This window comes from Macrobrachium rosenbergii, chromosome 28, assembly GCF_040412425.1.
Source record: "Macrobrachium rosenbergii isolate ZJJX-2024 chromosome 28, ASM4041242v1, whole genome shotgun sequence".
In the NCBI taxonomy this organism is placed as follows: Eukaryota; Metazoa; Arthropoda; class Malacostraca; order Decapoda; family Palaemonidae; genus Macrobrachium; species Macrobrachium rosenbergii.
Genome location: NC_089768.1, coordinates 33,535,001 through 33,547,102, shown reverse-complemented (window position 1 = coordinate 33,547,102; position 12,102 = coordinate 33,535,001). Strand labels below are relative to the sequence as shown.

Sequence of the window (12,102 nt, the reverse complement as noted above, 5' to 3'; positions counted from 1 at the left end):
GTACATTATGAAAACGAAGTATATGAATACTGCTACTAAGAAGAATGTAGGTCTGTTTATTCTGTGCCTAGAGACATTAGGAGTACAGGGACTATTTATTTATGCAATAATTTTTGTTCATTTCATCAGCAGTCGTCTACGGAATTACATTAATCCTGACAGTGATACTTTGGAAACTTACAAAATAAGGGCATGCATTACTCTGACTATATCAAGAGTTATCGGCAACACTGATATGAATGATAGTTTGTTTTAGTTTGGCACTGACAGTTTCAAAATGCTCTCCGACGGAGTTGACGGTTGGCCTTATCAAACTTGGGAACGAGGCGTTTGTTTATAATACTTTCAAATGAAATGAAAATAATAGTAATTGCGGTATCATTTATTATTACTGGAGTGCAGTTACACTTAATACATGAAGACATTTCGAGAAAAAAATCTTCAATTTTAAATAGATTTATTTACCATTTGAAATCAGGTATTTCACTCAATATTTCAGGAGTTGGTTGCATATTAAAGAAGTTTTGCATAATTTTTTTCGCTAATCATAATGATAAAACAATTATTGGGTATAATATAAGCTCCTTCTTGATTTCAAAGTGCTGTCATTTGATACAATGACGCAAGGTTGGGCTGTATTTAATATCCACGGGGCGATGGTGATAATGATGATGAAATTGATACAGACACATACAGAGAGAGAGAGAGAGAGAGAGAGAGAGAGAGAGAGAGAGAGAAGTAAGTCGTGGGAATTCGACTTCAACTCGGGGTCAATGCTGCAAGGTGAACTAAGTTGACAAAATTGTTTTGCGTCATGACGACTTGCTTCACTGGATTTTGCGTTCTGATCAGAATAATAGGGTCTTCAAGGCCAAGGGTAGTCTTTCACTACTCGGTCATACTCTTCTGCCAGAACGTTTTTCATCTTTCTGTTTGTAGTACGTAACTGTGCACACACACACACACACACACACACACACACACACACACACACACACACACACACACACACACATATATATATATATATATATATATATATATATATATATATATATATATATATATAACATATACATAACACACTCTATAGTTTCATCTCCGCATTTTTAAGCGTCTCATTTTCCTTCTTATTTTTACCCCTCTTACGCTGACATGGGGTTCAAATAAATTTCAAGGACATCATACTGTTTTGAGAACCCACAAAAAATTAGTCTCCATAACAGTACCTTTTATCCTTTAAACCAGAAGGGACGTTCAGTAAGCAAGAGTCCGTGCTGACACGAGGTCAAGTTATCGATCACAACACCTCTCAACTTTCCTCATTTTATTTTTCTGACTTTTTGCAACAAGTTCTTATACTGAATTGTGGCATAGGTTTCTAACAACGTACTAACAAGCTGGCGAGATGCTGCAGAAACCTGTTGCTGACAATGTCTGCCAGACGTACGCTAAAACACTTTCAGTGGAATTTTAATTTTCCAAATTTACTGTGTCGTGATGATGAGAGGAGAAGCGTCGTTTGTAACATGCACTGTGATCTGGCCATAATTTACGCACAACCGTAGATAGATATATGGAATTACCAGATTGTAGCAATACACCGCAGTACGACATGTTCCCCGCGATGCGCTGCCTCGTCGCTCGGCTCACGTTGCTTGTGAATGAGACTTAGTTGTCAACCGAGTTGACTTGAGTGAGTGTCTAGTGTCTCGTGTACACGCGTGTTTTTCTCGTCGTTCTATCAGGTTGGAATCATGGTTATATTTTTCAGTTAAATTTCAGGAATTAAAGTGTATTTGAAGAATGGATAAGACTGTCATCCGATGGTAATGTACATGATGATGAGTTTTTGTTCGTAGGGATTTAAAATCTTTAATTTATCAAGAAACATAGCCAATTGAATAGGCTTCAAAGCTTGTACCCTAGCTGAGTTAAAGATGGGATAAATTTACATTATGATTTGTTTTTGAAACGACGGCGTATGTATTTGCGACTCGAAGTTTTAAACCGCGAAATTGTTGACCTGTTTGCTTGCAGTTATGATCTTGTTTTCACAAGTTTTGCTTTAGAATGCTGTGTTAGGCCTAGTAACATGTTTGAGCAAGTGATTTTTTTTGGTTTTATGGTTCTCTTCCAGCTTAGGCCTAGCAATACCTTAAGCATGGTTTTAGAAGTTCTTTTAGACCTTGGGTTGTTGAGGAGAATTATCCTTCGTCTCCATAAGAATAATGATATATTCCACTTCCTTTGAGGTTAAATATTTCCCGTGCAGATGGACTGAGTCAGCCTACGATAGGCTATGCCACCTTCGCCCGACTTTGATCCAACGCACTGATGGCCTTCAAAGGGTAAGTAAGGTGAGGTCGGTGCTCACTGCAGCTGCCATTCCCATCTCCATTTGATATCAAGCCCAAGCATCCAAAAAGGAGACCCCGGGAAGGCCCCAGAAATTCCAGTAGTTTATTGGACAATCCACTTCTACTGGCCCGTGCCTAATTCCCTTTCATGTGAACGAGAACAGGGACTCATTGTGCCTTTACCTGGTAGGCCTACCCGTCTGCCTTCGAGTGGCCACTGCGAAGGACAGGTATGAATGAGTTGATGGTAGCTGCTGACAGCAGATCGCCCACTCCCTCTTTGGGACGGTCAATCTCCGTACTGAGCCCAACGGTGGGTATGCCAAGGGCATTGTTTTTCATCCTCCTGTGGATTTGACGGGACTGGGATGTCTCATAGAAAACACGGCGGCTGTTCACTCGCGTAAAGGTGATAGATAGAGATCTCTACCGACACAAATTTGAGCATGGTCTAAAGAACAGCCTGCTTTCCTCTCCCCCACCCCCCCCCTCCCCCTTCCCTCAGACCGTGGGTTTGAGCATCACAGCATTTTACTAGATCTTTGTTGCGTATCGATCTTTAGGCCTATTTTCGGGTAGGATGCCGAGCTACAAATAACTATTTGGCTTATGCAAACGAAGAAAAAGAAAATCCGAAAATTACCATATTGGGAGCATAACTTGCGGTCAAACGGAACGCGAAGTGTTACAAATGCTGTATATTTTGTAGCTCCTTTTGGACGATGAGCTGTTATTGGCATGCAATTTGTCAGTCTCCAGTTTTATGAAGTTACATATCAGCGTCAAAATTACGTGCCAGAATTTATCAAATCTAAGTTTTCATAGTTTTTTTTTTTTTCTCTTAAACAACGACGGTGTATGCATTTTGAAGGTTTTTTTTTTTTGCATCGAACAAAATTGTACGCTTCTCACTTATTTGAAGCTAATTGTACTGACGATTGTGAGTGGCTAAGTAATTATTTAGTGACAGCCACACAACTTGTTTTACTAGTAATACTAGTATATTTATAATAATAATAGCAGTAATATTTATACTTCAGGAGCAGCTTAGCAGTACCGTGTTCGTGATCATGTAGTACGTAGTTTTAGTTTTTAAAGTATTGCTAACCGTTTCAATTTTTTTTTCAGTTTGTAGCCTGTGTAAAATGCATGTTTTCTTATTAATATAATTTTAATTCTTGTACGTGTTATGCTATATTGTCAAATTTGTTTTGTTACGGTTGGTTCCGCTGAGTGCCGTTGCCCACGTAAATTCAAGATCCTTATATACTGATGCATTGGAGTCACGTACTGAACATTTACATCCAGGTTCATTAAGGTTCTAAGGATAAGTTGGTTTTCCCTTTTAAGCCAGCAGTAAATATTCGGCATATTTTATGAATCGGAAATAGTCTTAGGTATATGCATAACGCAACTATAGACCTAAAATAATGATTAAATTTGAGTAACCTGAGTGTTTGTCCCCATAGTAATTAGTTTAGGTAATTTGGAAAGTATGTAAAGTAAAGAGGAATGAAGTATTAGATGGACGGTATCCATTGGGTGTTAGACATGACACTGAACAGATAAATAGTGATTTGTCACCGGATGTGCTGCCTGTAGCATGACTGCAACATTTCATTTGACATCAGTTGGTCTCATGGAATTAAGTGTTACGATGTTCAGTCCAATCAGTCTCTCTCTCTCTCTCTCTCTCTCTCTCTCTCTCTCTCTCTCTCTCATTGTAGATGTTTTATATAAGCTATGTGTGTCTATTTTATAAGTTGTTAGTTTTCTGTAAAAGAAAACTATTGAGATGGCTAGCCTATTTGTCTGTCCGTCCGCACTGTTTATGTCTGCCCTCAGGTCTTGAAAACTACGGAGGTTAGAGGGCTGCAAATTGGTATGTTGATCATCCACCCCCAATCATCAAACATACTAAATTGCAGCCCTCTAGCCTCAGTAGTTTTTATTCTACTTAAGTTAAAGTTAGCCACGATCGCTCGTCTGGCACCGCTATAGGTGCCAACAAGACAGGCCGCCACCGGGCCGTGGCTGAGAGAGTCATGGGCCGTGGGTGAGAGTTTCATACAGCATTATACGCTGTACAGAAAACTCGATTGCGCCAAAGGAACTTTTTTTTTTTTTACGTACTTGCTGTACGTTGCACCGGAAATTTCTAGATGTTGCCGCATTTACACTGGATGAAATTATGTATTATTTCCGAGGCAATGATGTGTTGACGTGATGGCATTTGCTCCCTGGGAGGAAAATTGTTTATCGAGTTACGATTGGCCTGTCCCCTCCCCTTCCCTCTCTCTCTCTCTCTCTCTCTCTCTCTCTCTCTCTCTCTCTCTCTCTCTCTCTCACATTATTGTTTATCGAGCTGCGATTAGCCCCATTCCCCCCCCCATTCTCTCTCTCTCTCTCTCTCTCTCTTGTTTCTCGAGTCTCTTAGTTGATTCTAGCCCCCCTCTCTCTCTCTCTCTCGTCCATTTATCTCCAGTCATTAGGTTCAGTGTTGTACTTGGTAAAAATGACCATTCTGTGATTTTCCTTGTAATCTTTACAATGCATAAATGTTTAACATATGTTAAACTCATTATTTTAATAGTAATAATGAGCTTGTAACAATGATGTTAACGGAGTAGTATAGAAAATAATAACAATGAACTTACAACATTAGCAATAATATTGATTATGATTGAAACCATTGTAATGAAATGTGTAATTAAAACGGCAGAAGTTTAGTCTAGCAATAAAGAAAAGAGTAATATTATGTAGTTTTTTTCTTGAGGGAGGAGCCCTTACTGCCTTATTCGTAAACCCGTGGGATCTCTTGTGTCGGAAAAGGAACTCCTCCAAAGGATATCCTATCAAGGGAAACCTTTTATTTACAACTTCCTACGGGGCTTAGCGATTATTTTTTGCGGTAAGTTTTTTTACGTCGTTGCTTGAAAAAATTATCCTGTTTTTATTTTCCTTTACTTCTTAGTATTTCAATGAATTATTATTGCTATTATTATTCCGTAGAGTTGTCAATCTTCTGTAGATAATCCTTGCTAACGCGAATCTAGTTTTTTTTTTTTTTAAATCAGGATATAATATTATTTCTGTCGGATACACTCTCAGTTACGGAGTAGCGCCAATTGTTATTATTATTATTATTATTATTATTATTATTATTATTATTATTATTATTATTATTATTATTATTTTGTAAAGCTCTTTTACAAGGGAAAAGGATGATGAAAGAAATGGCCCTTGTGAATATTCCAGGCCCTTGATCATATTGTTCTTGTGTGTGGCCTTGATACTGAAATTAGTTTTTTGTACCTGTGGCAAATATATTGATGACTTTTCAGTCTTGTTTTGTTAGGAACAAAGAAAACTGGTCAAGGTAATTTCGGGTAATATGGTCGAGGTATTGTTGCCTACAATTCTTTTCTTGAGATTTAAGCCTGAATATTCCCTCGAAAATAGAGAAAGAAATGTGGCGTCATTGTGTTTTCCAAGGACGATACTGCAGGAAAGGCTCATATGTTCATTATTACTGGTTAACGTGGCAGTTGATTGTACATTGGATTCCGCTACTTGTTCTGGTAGTTTACTGATGATTCATGGATTCTCTCTCTCTCTCTCTCTCTCTCTCTCTCATGCAGGTATCAATAGCTAACCCAATTTCTTGATGGGTGGTGGAGCTACTGAAAGACGGTGGGTAATAACAGGCTCCAATGCTTTGTCAAGTTACCCGGCGAGAGAGAAACACTCGAAGGTCGAGGATGTTGTCAACAGACAAACTAGGGACGATTTGTTCCCACATATGGAGACCTTCCTGTCACGACTCGCGTTGACTTCGGTCGAAAATTTTTGATTCTGTAGTTTTGTTACGATGAACGAGTTTGGTAGTACGTCGTGATAGATATTATGCAGTCGTAAAGGATCGCCGTATTCCATTTTAGTGCAGGCAAGCTGTGTAGTAAGCGTTCGTCGTGTTTTCATAGTACGTTTTTATTGAACTCAAATTTACATTGATTTTTCTCAATGTTTCCTCAGCTTGTGCAACGATTTCTGTGGCGTTTGCTTGATAAACGTTTTCTTTTAGTGTGACTCTTGTGAAATTTAACTGTACGTAATTAGACCATATTTGACATCTTAAGTATATCTTTTCTTTATTGTAAGTTTTAAATATTCTTTGTGCTTAAATAACTCGTGTGGTTTTTTAAAGTTTTATGGGTATCTAGGCCCATACCATACCACAGAAATGAAAAAGTTTGGTACTTTTTTTAATAATAGGGTAAATAACGTAATTTGTAAGCCGAAGAATGTAAATTTTATATAGATTTATATTTATCATTTGTTAGGCGAACTCATTAAACCAGGTGTGTCTTAATATGTTGTTTCCTGCTAGAGTGCTTTTGTGTTTCTGGCGTTAAAAGTAAGATGCGTTTCATTCAATGGCGAAAGAAAAATGATTTGTCTAGCATCTAGCAACTCGCAAACCATCATGGGAGTTAACATTCCCAATTTCTCAACGGCAAAGTCTCGACTGACTCCTCGGGCGTCAAAAGTTCCTAGGGTGGAAGCGATGAGTCAGGCTGAGCTGCGTAAGGAACTACCCACGTAGAATCCCACTGGCAGGTAGCCAACTTTGTACAATTATTATTCATTGCGGAATAGTTGCAAAACTACTCTTTCAGTATCTCATTTGTATGTACTGGATAATACGATTATATACCCTAGAGCAATTTCGAAAGCTGTTACACTCTGATACGATTCCCAGTTTAGTTCCGGTGAACCGTGACAGAAGGTTGGCGCACGTCTTTGGCGATAAACATGTGGTTAGTGGATTCTGATACAAAGGATGGAGCTCGCCAGTCCTTCCTGTTTTGTCCGTGTGACATATCGGTCTTAATTGGGGCGCAAAAAGAGGAATTGCACAAGTTGCTGTTGTTGGTTTGTGTGCTTTTGCTTTTCAAATAAAGGGCACATCTATTTGGTAGCCTAATAGTGTCCTTTATTTGATTAAAAAAACTAATATAGGTTTTAAATATGATTTGATTGGCGTATTCTTGATGTTCTTTGTGGCTTGAGTGTTTTTGCTTATCTTAGGAGAGTTGGTAAATTATTTTTTATTTGAATTATAATTTTGAGGATTTGTATTTGAAGAAGAGAATTATATACTATGAGCATTTTCAAATTTTTTTCAGTTAAAGGCTACAGTCTCAGACAAGGTATTCATAAGCACTACAGACAAGGTATTCATAAGCACTAGCCGAAATTTATGACGTGCTGCATAAGGACCCTTCGTAACTGTAAGAATAAAGTAACTCAGGGTTATGCTTCTATTAACCTTGAAGAGTGGATAGAATTACCATCATTCATGAATAACTTTTTTGATTCTACACAAACGGAAATTTACTGAATGGTTGATGCTGTCAGTGTTTTTCTGTTGAAAAGAATTGCCAGATCAACCATCCATAACACTTGAAAAGTGAAGCATTTTATTTTACTAGCCCATTTAGCAATTGATTATTGTTGTGAAGGGAACTCTCGGTTATTTCATGGCAGAACATCCAGACCAGAGGTCATCCATGATTAATGAAGAGTATAGAATTATGTTATTGTTCCTTTTCTAATAACTGATCTCTTCTTATTGTATTTCCTATTACCTTATGTTGTTTCTTTCAAATGAACATCTATTCTTTCTTGAATTTTGTATGGCCTGTGGGCATGTTCCATGAACAGGCTTCATCTTTTGAACTTAATCTTCTGAATAATAATAATAATAATAATAATAATATGCTTCAATGAGTTGGTTAACTAAACTGGTTCTTCAAGACAGAACAACATCATGCCACAGCGCCACGCACCCATTTGTTGACAAGGTACACTGAGAGGGTGTCATCCGGTTTCGAATTAGGCCTTGGACGGCAAGACACACAAACATTCAGTGTTTGCACGTCATTGAGTTCGTGGTAGCTAATGAGACTGTCCTTCATTCATCATTGCATGGCAAAACTCTCCCCATAATGTGGGTTTCGCTCACCGCAGCAGTGGCTCTCTCTCTTAAATGGTTAAATACGTCTAATTGTTTTGCCCAGTTAAGTGTTTTTTACGGAAGATCGCTCGATTATTTTAAAACAGAGATTCTCTCTCTCTCTCTCTCTCTCTCTCTCTCTCTCTCTCTCTCTCTCTCTCTCTCTCTCTCTCTCTCATTTGTTTTTAGATAATTGCAATCCGTATATTGCAAATAACCGGCGTAAATCTTATAGATTTCTCTCTCTCTCTCTCTCTCTCTCTCTCTCTCTCTCTCTCTCTCTCTCTCTCTCTCTCTCTCTCTCTCTCATTTATTTTTAGATAATTGGAATCCGTATATTGCAAATAACCAACGTAAATCTTATAGATCTCTCTCTCTCTCTCTCTCTCTCTCTCTCTCTCTCTCTCTCTCTCTCTCTCTCTCTCTCTCTCTCTCTCATCATATAATTTCTCTCTCTCTCTCTCGTCATATAAACTTATTTTTTTAAATTATTTTAATATATATTCCAAATGCCTAGCCTGACTCTTTCAGGCTTTTCCATGGCTATGGATTGTCATAGCCTGCAAATCTTAGGGTTATTCTTAAGCAATTTGATTTGATTAGAATTGGATAAAAATAACGAGTCAGACGTTTAGTAATCATCTTAATCGTTTTATAAAGATGTGTGCACTTAATAATAATAATAATGACAGAAGTTATGCTATATTTGAATTTCTGTATTGATGTATATTTTTGAGAAAGGGTTGTGTTATATGTAATTTACATCTGAATTTTCGTCATTGATAGTGAAACTTTCACTGTCAGTCTCACGACAGCCTTGCTACTAAGGTTGTTAGGAATAGCGCGGATATGGTCACTGTCTCCGTAGTCCAAGGTCAAGTGAATTTGATGCTACCGAGTTATTTGTGGCTTAATTATGAAAGTATAAACACGTTATCTGCGAAGTTGATGATAAACTCTCAAATAGGATATTCTCACACATATTGGACGTGGTGACACACTATCCACAAATGGAAGGTGCAGTTAGCCAAAGTGAGCTCCGCAGTTGAATGGTGCAATGATTAGCTCACGTTTGCCAAGCACGGGGGTCGCTTCCAGTTGCCGCCCATCAGTCCACCTAACTTTTAATTGGGTATCGCCACACTAAAGACCGTACTGTGAAACAGAGACCATCCTTCTGTTGTTACCCACCTAAAGGAAATAAAACTTATGGTGATTATATATATATATATATATATATATATATATATATATATATATATATATATATATATATATATATATATATATATATATATATATATATATATATATATATATATATATATACACACACCTGTCTGTATATGTATATATATAATTTTTTTCAGGTAGAGTTCAAATGTGTCATCTATTTAGGCTATGATTTATGTATGTTGAAATGGACAGCACACTTTACTCATATGCCTGTGGATGTTCTTTAAATGGCACTTTATGCTTTTTCGTAATTGTTTACCCATTTTGCGAAGATTAAAAAATTTCATATGCATATTTTGTAATTTTACCTCGACAAATTTTTAACGTTCATGCGTAAATATTTTTATGCGGGTTTTAAAAAAAAGAAAACCGAGTTTGCAGCGAGTCAGTATGACGATTTTGTGTATGCACGGTTGTGTCCCGGTTTGCAAGAAATGGGTTTTGTGTGCATGTATGCACGAAGGTAAACTTGCGCATGAAATGTTCAGGTAATATTTATGCAGGCATAGAATTAGTGCGAAATTGGCTGTTTTGGAAGTATCCATACGTCAGGATTAAATAGCATTGCCTGTCGGTTATATTGTGTTGCAAGAGATAGGCTAATGTCCTTTTCCTCTATTCAGTGGGTGTTTGGGAGCAAGGGCGATCCAGTGGGCGTCGCTTTACCACTGCGCTTGGACACATGTGTGGAATGAGTCACATGTTGTTGGGGCGTGTCTTTATTTTCAGCATCCGTTCAGAAGTGTGTGATTATTCTCATTATATGCAGTAATGGTTAGTTCTCGCGTTTGTGGTATATATATATATATATATATATATATATATATATATATATATATATATATATATATATATATATATGCATTTTCGTCTGTTTAGCTCATGGTTTGAATATTGGAAAGAACCTTTTTAATCACAGTTTCCATTGATGGTGTTTGAACGACTCATTTCTCATTCGACTAAATATTTTTTTAACTAAATACGAAAGTTTTATTTCGATTTTTTTATATCACAGTAACACTTTTCATTAGAGAATTCAGTCGTTGTTAGATAAGTTAATATTAATGCATTGCTGCAACTGCAGTTGTAGTAGTAAAGCAATAATTGTAACAGCAGTATTTATGATCATCAAAAATTATTTTTGTCAAAATGGATATAATATTTCTTTCAGACGAATTTTGAAAGTATGTAGATACTATAGCAAAATCCATGGCCCTTAGCAGCTAAGCTCCGCCCACTGCACGCCAGTGATTGGCTAGCTCTCGTAAGGGGAATGACGTCACACTCGTTGACAGTCCAAATGATTGCCACTACGGATTTGACTCTGTTTGGTCATGTTGAACTCCGTGCATGAATGATGGCACCACAGATTTGAGTTCCCGGAATTGTGAAATATGCAATTGATATCTCCGATAAAAGATATATCAAGTTATATAATATCATTACGAAGATCTTGGCTCTCTCTCTCTCTCTCTCTCTCTCTCTCTCTCTCTCTCTCTCTCTGTTGTTAGGAGAATATTCTAGCGTAAACTATATTCATAAAGATCTCGATTACTTTTAATAAAAAAAAATTACTAAATTTCAATTAACAATGGTAGGCAGATAATTCTTTACACTAGTATTTTATGAATAGGTCTGTGTCAATTCTGCAATGTTAGGGTACCATATGACAGATTTTCGAAGACACTACAAGCACCATAATAGCAGCAACAAAAACAAGAATAACCACTACGAGAACTACAATAAAACGGCCGAGTATAAGGTAGGCCTATAATCCAAACGCCATTAGCTGCGAACACCGACAAAAAGACATAGGGTATTATAAGTCTACGTCATTTTTTATGATCCTGTTATTTCGAAAGGAGATAATGTTCGTAAGAAAACTCTCAGCAAATTATATCCAGTATGACTGGTATTGCCTGTCATACTGTAACGTTAAGTTAAACATCGGCATATTTTGGTTTAGTAGAGTGCAGTCACTGCTTTTAAATCCCACCGAATATGTAAACGATTGCAATGAAATCTATTATTAGAATGTAGTAAAAATTTCCTAAAACCAGTATGGAATACCAGTCTGCATAGCTCTGAGAAAGTCTATGTGTTTAAGCTTAGAATGGCGAACACGCTGGACAGTATCAGAAAATAATTATCAATGTCTTGTAATTCAAGTGCACCGAATCGAACGCAAGGTCTAGAGAGTATAGACATTGCCCTGTGTCACCTCCGTATTCAGATGAACCCCATTTACGAAAAACAACAATGCAGCACCGGGGAACACTCCTGACTGCATTCATATTCTCCTATTTTTTCACCGTTTTTGGGGAGATACATATTTTGATTTTATTTGAGGGGATGATATAACGTTCCCTTTTGATAATCAGCAGAACGTATTTTAGTTCGGTAAAACAACCATTGCAAATTTAATGAAGATGAAAAGAACCACAGGTTAAACTTTTCGAAACCACTGCCAACCAATCAGCTTCAAGG

General features: G+C 37.2%; 1 protein-coding gene across 6 annotated transcripts in view; it reads left to right on the top strand.

Moving 5' to 3' along the window:
* Positions 1-1,664: 1,664 nt before the first annotated feature.
* The window catches only part of LOC136854224 (uncharacterized), a 316,005-nt gene continuing 305,567 nt past the window's right edge, over positions 1,665-12,102 (top strand). For 2 of the 6 annotated variants that reach the window (XM_067130565.1, XM_067130561.1), the window contains exon 1: positions 1,665-1,748. The gene's annotated coding sequence lies outside the window, so the exon portion shown is untranslated. Of the gene's footprint in view, positions 1,830-12,102 lie in introns of all 6 variants that reach the window. The other 4 variants (XM_067130567.1, XM_067130563.1, XM_067130562.1 and 1 more) reach the window with 3 other exon arrangements.